Genomic DNA, 7630 nt, shown 5'->3' on the forward strand with positions numbered 1-7630 from the left:
GGGTTTTTTCCTGGTAACCAACCTTCAGTCACCTGGTTTGAGAAGGAAAATATAAGTCACTCTTGCAAACCAGTAGCTCTTCTCAGGTGTCCCCAAGCCTTCCGGTCCTATTACTTACTGTTGGTTCCTAAATGAAATATATTTAAGATGAAAATCATATCATGCATCTTTTCTGACCACAACAGTATCATACTCATCAAGATATTGTTAGTAAACCACTTTGAACAATACATTAAAGATTATTCACCGCAATCAGGTGGGATTTATTCTGGGAATGCAAAGATGGTTAAATATTGGCAAATCAACGTGATATCAATAAAACTAGAAATTAATCACAAGAAAAAAAACTAGAAAAAACACAAACATGTGGAGGCTAAACAAGATGCTACTAAATAGCCAATAAGTCAATGAAGAAATCAAAGAGGAAATAAAAAAATACACGGAGACCAATGAAAATGAAAACACAACAGTCCAAAATCTTTGGGATGCAACAAAAGCCGTTCTAAAAGGGAAATCTTTAGTGCTACACACCTATCTCAAGAAACAAGAAAAAATCTACTAAGTAATCTAAACTTACACCTAAAGGTACTAGAAAAAGAACAATAAACAAAGCCCAAGGTTAGCAGAAGGAAGGAAATAATAAAGATCAGAGTAGAAACAAATGAAATAGAAACTAAAATCAAACAAAAAAACAAAAAACAATAGGAAAGATCAATGAAACCGGGAATTGGTTCTTTGAAAAGATAAACAAAATGGATAAAACTTTAGCCATACACAGCAAGAACAAAAGAGAGGACAAAAATGAATAATATCAGAAACAAAAGAAGAAATACAAATGATTTTAAGAGACGCCTATGGAGAATTATATGCCAAAAAATTGGACAACCTAGAAGAAATGGATAAATTCCTAGAAACATACAATCTTCCAAAAGTGAATCAGGAAGAAATAAAGAATCGGAACAGACCAATTATTAGTAACAAAAAAAAAAAATCAGTAATCAGAAAAACAAAACAAAAGCTCCCAATAAACAAAAGCCCAGGATCAGATAGATTCATAGGTGAATTCTACCAAAGAAAAAGAAGAGTTAATAGGTAAAACACCCGTTCTCCTCAAAGTATTCCATAAAATGAGAAAGAAAACTTCCAACCACATTTTACAAGACCATCAACACCCTGATATCAAAGCCAAAGACACTACCAAAAGAGAAAATTATAGGCCAATATCCTTGATAAGCATAGATGCAAAAGACCTCAATAAAATATTGGTAAACCACATTGAACAATACATTAAAAAGATATTCACCACAATCAGGTGAGATTTATTCTGGGGTTGCAAGGATAGTTAAATATTGGCAAATCATCATGATACATCATATCAGTAAAAAAAAAAAGTAAAAATCATATTATTATCTCATAGATGCAGGAAAAGCATTTGACAAAATTCAACATCTGTTTATGATAAAAAACACTCAACAAAGTGGGTTTAAATGAACTTATCTCAAAATAATACAGGCTATATATGAAAAACCCACAGCTAACATCATACTCAATAGTGCCACTGTGGAAAACAGCATGGAGTTTTCTCAAACAATTAAAAATAGAAATACCATATTATCCAGTAATTCCAATACTGGATTTTTGCCCAAACAAAAAAACTAATTTGGAAAGATACATATATCACTATGTGTATTGCAGCATTATTTTCAATACCCAAGATATGGAAGCAATCCAAGTGTCCATTGATAGATGAATGGATAAAGAAGATACAGTATATATACCTGTCTTATATAGTTCTAGGGCCTCGAGGGTATTATGTTAAGTGAAATAAGTCAGAGAAAAACAAATGCCATATGATTTCACTTAAATGTGGAATCTAAAAAACAAAGAAACAAAAAGCAGAAACAGATTCTCAAATACAGAGAGAAAACTGGTGGTTGCAAGAGGGGAGGATGGTGTGGGGGAGGCTCTGGGCAAAATGGGATAAGGGGAGTATAGGCTTCCAGTCATGGAATGAATAAATCATTGGGATAAAAGGTAATATAATCAATGGTAATGTAGTAATGTAATAGCATTGTATGGTGACCGATGGTGGCTAGGCTTGTGGGGAATACAACATAATGTATAGATTTCCTGAATCACTATGTTGTACACCTGAAACTAATGTAACATTGTGTGTCAACAAGACTTCAATTAAAAAAAAATTAAGGCTGAGATGCACATATGTTCCCTGAATTTTCCAGATTAGAATAAACTGAATAATGGAGCAAGAAGACAATTTTCAGTGAGTTGAGGAGCTATTACTCCATATCATTTCTTGTCATTTATATTTGTGTTTTACTGTATCTTTATTTTTCTATTTTTCTATCTTTTTAAGTCAATTTTTATTTACTTACTCTTTGTTTCCTATTTTATTAAGGTTTCTATTTATTTGGGTTAATTTCTTCCTTTTTAAAAAGATTTTATTTATTTATTCAGGAGAGACAGAGAGAGAGGGAGAAACAGGCTTGCCACGGAGCAGGGAGCCCCGATGCGGGATTCAATCCCAGGACCCTGGGATCATGACCTGAGCTAAAGGCAGACACTCAACCGACTGAGCCACCCAGGCACCCAATTTCTTCCTTTTCTTTTTGTTTCACCTACTGTTCTTTCTCCAACTATTAGGTTGTTTAATACGTTTTTAAGAACATTAATTGATATAGTTTTTAAGCTAATATTTTCTCTGAGCACTATTTTATCTATAGCCCATAAAGTCTGATATGTAATGTTTTCATTATGTTTTCTAGAAATCCTGCAATTTTAGTTCATATTTCCATTTCAACCCAACTTGTCTAAGAGAAAGTTTGTACATTTTTAGAATAGCCTTTTTTATTTTGCTTAAGTTGTAAATGCCTTGCATATAACCAGAGAATTTTTCTTATATAATAGATTTGGAATTTAATTAGATTTTTTTATGGCTTAATATATACAGCCAGTTTTCATGACTGCTTCATGCCCACTGTTATTTGGGTACAAAATTAACATAAATTTGTAAGATGTACTTTATTGACTACTTGTTAGAATGTTCTATATCCTTTACCTATATTTTGTTCACATGAAGTATTTTAGACTGAAACAATTACTCACTTGCCTTATTACCTGTCTGACGTAGTTCCTGCTTTATAAAATTTACTCCCACAAGCTTCAGGCAATGTCTATTTGTCCCTATGATGAGAAACAATAAAATTAGCTTACAACTTCTTCCTTTCTTCTTCTTCCCTCCCTCTCCTCCATCATTTAATTTTATTGAATGTTAAGATCTTTCTTGGTGTTTATATTTGTTGTTTTACATATATTTAGAATTTGATTTCATTTCAGCTTTAAATTATATTTGATTTCCACCTACAACCTACGAAGGAAGGAACAAAGGGAAGAAGGAAGAAAAACAGAAGGAAGGTAGAAAGGAAGTGAGGAAAATGAAACAGAAGTCCGTCAATTAGAGAATAATTAAATATGTTACCACCAGCTTTTGAAATACTACTGACATCTTATAAAGAATGAGATCAATCCATGTGTGTTGATATGGGGATAGGTCTATCATATACCAAGTGAAGATGAAAGTCTTAGAACAATATATAAAATGTATGATATGCAATGTATATGCCACCTAATATATACAAAAACAAAAATATGCACATATGTATAAAAATACATTTTTAAGTGTGTATAGTAGCATCTGGAAGACAGAGCAAATTCTTTACAGTCAGAATCTCTGGACTGAGGAAGTAGATATGGGGTTTGGGGAGGAATAAAGGGAATTTTCATTCTTTATCCTGTTTACATTTGTATTGTTTGAACTGTTTTACAATGTGGAAGAGTTGCTCTTATACATGACAAAAATAATACATTACTTCAAAATTGTAAATTAAAAAATACCTGGCCATAGAAAAATTTACCTGATGCTAAATGCATTATATATAAACTGAACTTTTTAATCTTTGGAATATTTAATTTGGACCATACTTTCTTTCTCTTGCTGAGAACATCAAATACATCTGTATGTTTTGGGTTCCATGGACCACAGAGGGGCAGTGGGTTTTCGGCAGTTACACTGTACCCAGCTTTCTATAGAAAGATCAGACATTTTCCAACCTTGCTTTAGAATGTTTCCTTAAAAATGATTTAAAGTTTTCTTACAATAAATGGCAAGTAAAACAAAGTAAGGCTTTATTTTCTCCTTTTTTCTTTCTTTTTTCTTTTTTTGAACTTACATATATTCAAAATTTTATTTACTTTTTATAGGATGTTACTTTTTAATGGCATAATTTTTCATGCATATAATTTTTATATATATTGGTACATATACTATAAAATATTATAAAACAATACCTTAATAACATTAAATATTACTGATAGTGGATTGAACAAAATAAAAAGGTATTCTTTTTGTTTTTTTCTTTTTTTTTTTTTGATGTTGCATGTTGGAGGAAGAAGGAAAAGAGACTTGTCACATCAGTGTTGGTCCTCTGAGGAGTGCTCCTGGATCCCCCAAGGGGCACCTGTGGCACTGAGGCCTGGACACGCTCCAGCACTGAGGAACCTGAGGTGCCGGGCAGCCTGTCACGGCACAGGGGGGTCTGCGGACCACCTGGTTCTTCGCGGTGCTCACAGGCCTCCTGGCCTTCCAGAGCAACAACGGAACGCGGACCAAATCATGACCAGAGGTTTCCCACCTGCTACTGCAATACCATAGGTTCCGTTCTGCGGGCCTTGTAATGTACATTTAAAGACTGAAGTATATAAAATACAACGCAGTGTTCATTTAAAGACTAGAATAATTCCTGAGAAAATAAAGTATATAAAAACAAATTAAGATCCTTGTCAGTTGAAACCTTGCCTATTGTCTGATGATTAGTCTCAAATTACATTTGAGAAGAAGTGTATGAGGCAATGTACTTCTCAGTTCGGGTTAGACTTTTTATACTTCTCATGCTCTCCATTTTTCCTCCAAAGGAATCATGCTGAGTTTCCCTGAATTCAGTTTTAATGTGTAATGTTCTCTAGGGTTGCGATCTTTCACTACGAAGTAACAGATATCTACGATCTTAACTTCCCTTTGAAAAATCAGTTTCTCTCTGCAGAACCAGGCAGCACCCCGGTGAATCGCCTCCCAGCCAAGAGCCACCCTCTACTTGTATCTTGGGTCCCATCTCTTCTCCCTTTTTCAAGAATCCTCTTCGATCTCTTGTGCAATATGTTCTCAGTACCTGCCACTTGTCCTTCTTTACTCACCCATTCCCATCGAATTAGAACATGCTCAAATTTCTTCCATCCCATTAAAAAAATTCCTGCTTTATCCCTATCTCCCCCATACCACCCTACCTCTCTCCCCTTCGCTGTCACACTTACTGCCAAGCTCACTATAGTCATGTCTCTGGTTTTTGTACCTTACGTTTATTCCTCAACCTGTTCCTCTCTCAATTTCACACTTAATGGTGGTGACGTTCCTTTCAAGTAATCAATAACATCGAAACAGCATTTTCAATCCTCCTCTCTCCTGGTTTTCAATGGAGCAGTCCAGCCATTCCTTATCAGCCTCTTTCATCATTCCTTTTCCTACGGCAATCACTACACTTCGGATACCCTCAAAGCCCTGAACTAGGCCTGCATCTAACCCTGAAAAACTCATCTGTTGCCTTAGTTTTGTAGACATCTGCTAACTGATAACTGCAAATTTTTTCAGAGCTCTGTTCTGACACCCAGGCTTGTATAATGCTCATAGATTGGGTTCCCAGACTGTGGGATGGAAATTAGCAGCCAGGAGCATTTTTAGGGAATACTCTTAGGATCCACATCTGTGGAAGGGAAAGGCGGGGAGCAGTGACGTCTGCCAACTCTGGGTACCTCTGCAACTGGGATATCCCTTTAGAAGTGTCCTCAGTTGCAATGGAGGGTCTTTTCTTAATCATTCTTATTGGCCAGGCACTGGTTAATGGCAGGCCACCCTTGGAAGGAGCTATGACCTTGGGAGGAAAGATTTTCTTCAGCTGAATCAACTGCCTTAGGAAGCTGATAATTGAGAACTTCCAGCAGCTGAGAGAGTAAGTCTTTTTTTTCTGAAAGGAATCTGCGTCGGTCATCACAGCATCGACTGCAAGAATCAACTGCTTACTTAGTATTTTTTCTTGGCTTCCCAAGAGATACTTCAAAAATAACATTTTTGACACTAAACGCTTCATGCTAAACTCCACTCCTTCATACTGCTTCTTCCTCCGAGCCCTCCTACCACACTCAGACGGCTATCATCCACTTAGTCAAGCCAGAAACCCAAGTGTCCTCCTGAACCTTTTGTCTGCCTCACCCCCACCCACATCTGATCAGTCTAAATGTCATGATGACTTCACATCCTAAATTCCTCTTGCTCCAATCTAACTTGTACCCTCCCTGCTGCTGCATCTGTTGATTTGCAACGCTCCTGGGAGTTGCCCAGGTAGAATCTGAAACTGGCCCCTGTACTCTGTGAGCTGGATAGGGCGGAGGGCAGGGAGAACGAAGAGAGGCAGCCCACTCCAGGTTGGTAGGTGGCAGATGTAATAAGCAAAGGGGACTTACATATGAAGCTTGCCTTGGACGGCAGCAAGATCACAGGATCCTTGCACCTGCTCATCAGATCTTAAGGTTTATATAGAGGCCTTAACTAGGTTCAGTCATGCGTACCATGCAGGTGTTCTCAATACCCCATGACTATCTATCTATGTCTTTGGAGTAACCTCTGGCAGTGGGAAAGGCAGATGGAACCCATATTCCAAGGACAGGGGAGGGAGTCAGGAGCAGAGATCCAGCTCACAGGTCAACCGGTGGCCACATCTTTTTGATGACCTTCCCCAACAGCCTCCAGTGTAAATTACCATCATAGTTTGGATGATGGCATTCTTTTCTTAAAAGTGGTTTCTCTATGCCTACATTTCCCCCCCTTCAGACCAGTCTCTCCTTACAACAGTCAGTGGTGTCTTTTTAGCAATTACTATAAACATTTCATTTCAGTCAGTGACTTCCAATATCTTTAGTTTGGCCTACAAAGGCCTTCATCACGGGACTGCAATCTCTCCAGGTTTACCTTGCTTCACTCTCTCCTTCACTCCTTTCCACTCATTCCACACTGGCTATATACTAACTTCTTGGAAACATCATGTTCTCTGCACATGCTTTCCATATGATCCTCCCTCACCCAAAATATTTTCTTTTCTCCCTTCAAGTCTCAGCTTATATATCACTTCCTCAAGGAAGCTTTTCTTGAGCATCCAGGACTAGGTTGCATCCCCTGGTGTTCATTGACAAAGAGAGTGTCTTTCTTGGCACATGTCATCTTCTATAGATTTGGTTCACATCTTCCTTTCCCACCAGAGCACATGCTCCATAACAGCAGGAACAATGTGTCTTATTCACTGTTTTCCCCCAGTGCTCAGCATGATGCCTAGCATATGGTGCCTGCTTAATATTTGACTTAGTGTGTGCCATTCCCTCTCTGTGGGATGTCTTCTCTAGGCTTGCAGACCTCAGGCTTTTCCCAGGAAGCTTCCAATACACCCCCCTAAAAAGTTAATTACCACCTCCTCCATGCCACCACTTTACTTTGCACATGCTTCCATTGTTG

Source organism: Callorhinus ursinus, unplaced genomic scaffold (assembly GCF_003265705.2).
Source record: "Callorhinus ursinus isolate GAN/ISIS: 27379988/994484 unplaced genomic scaffold, GSC_fseal_2.0 scaffold57, whole genome shotgun sequence".
NCBI classification, from domain to species: domain Eukaryota; kingdom Metazoa; phylum Chordata; class Mammalia; order Carnivora; family Otariidae; genus Callorhinus; species Callorhinus ursinus.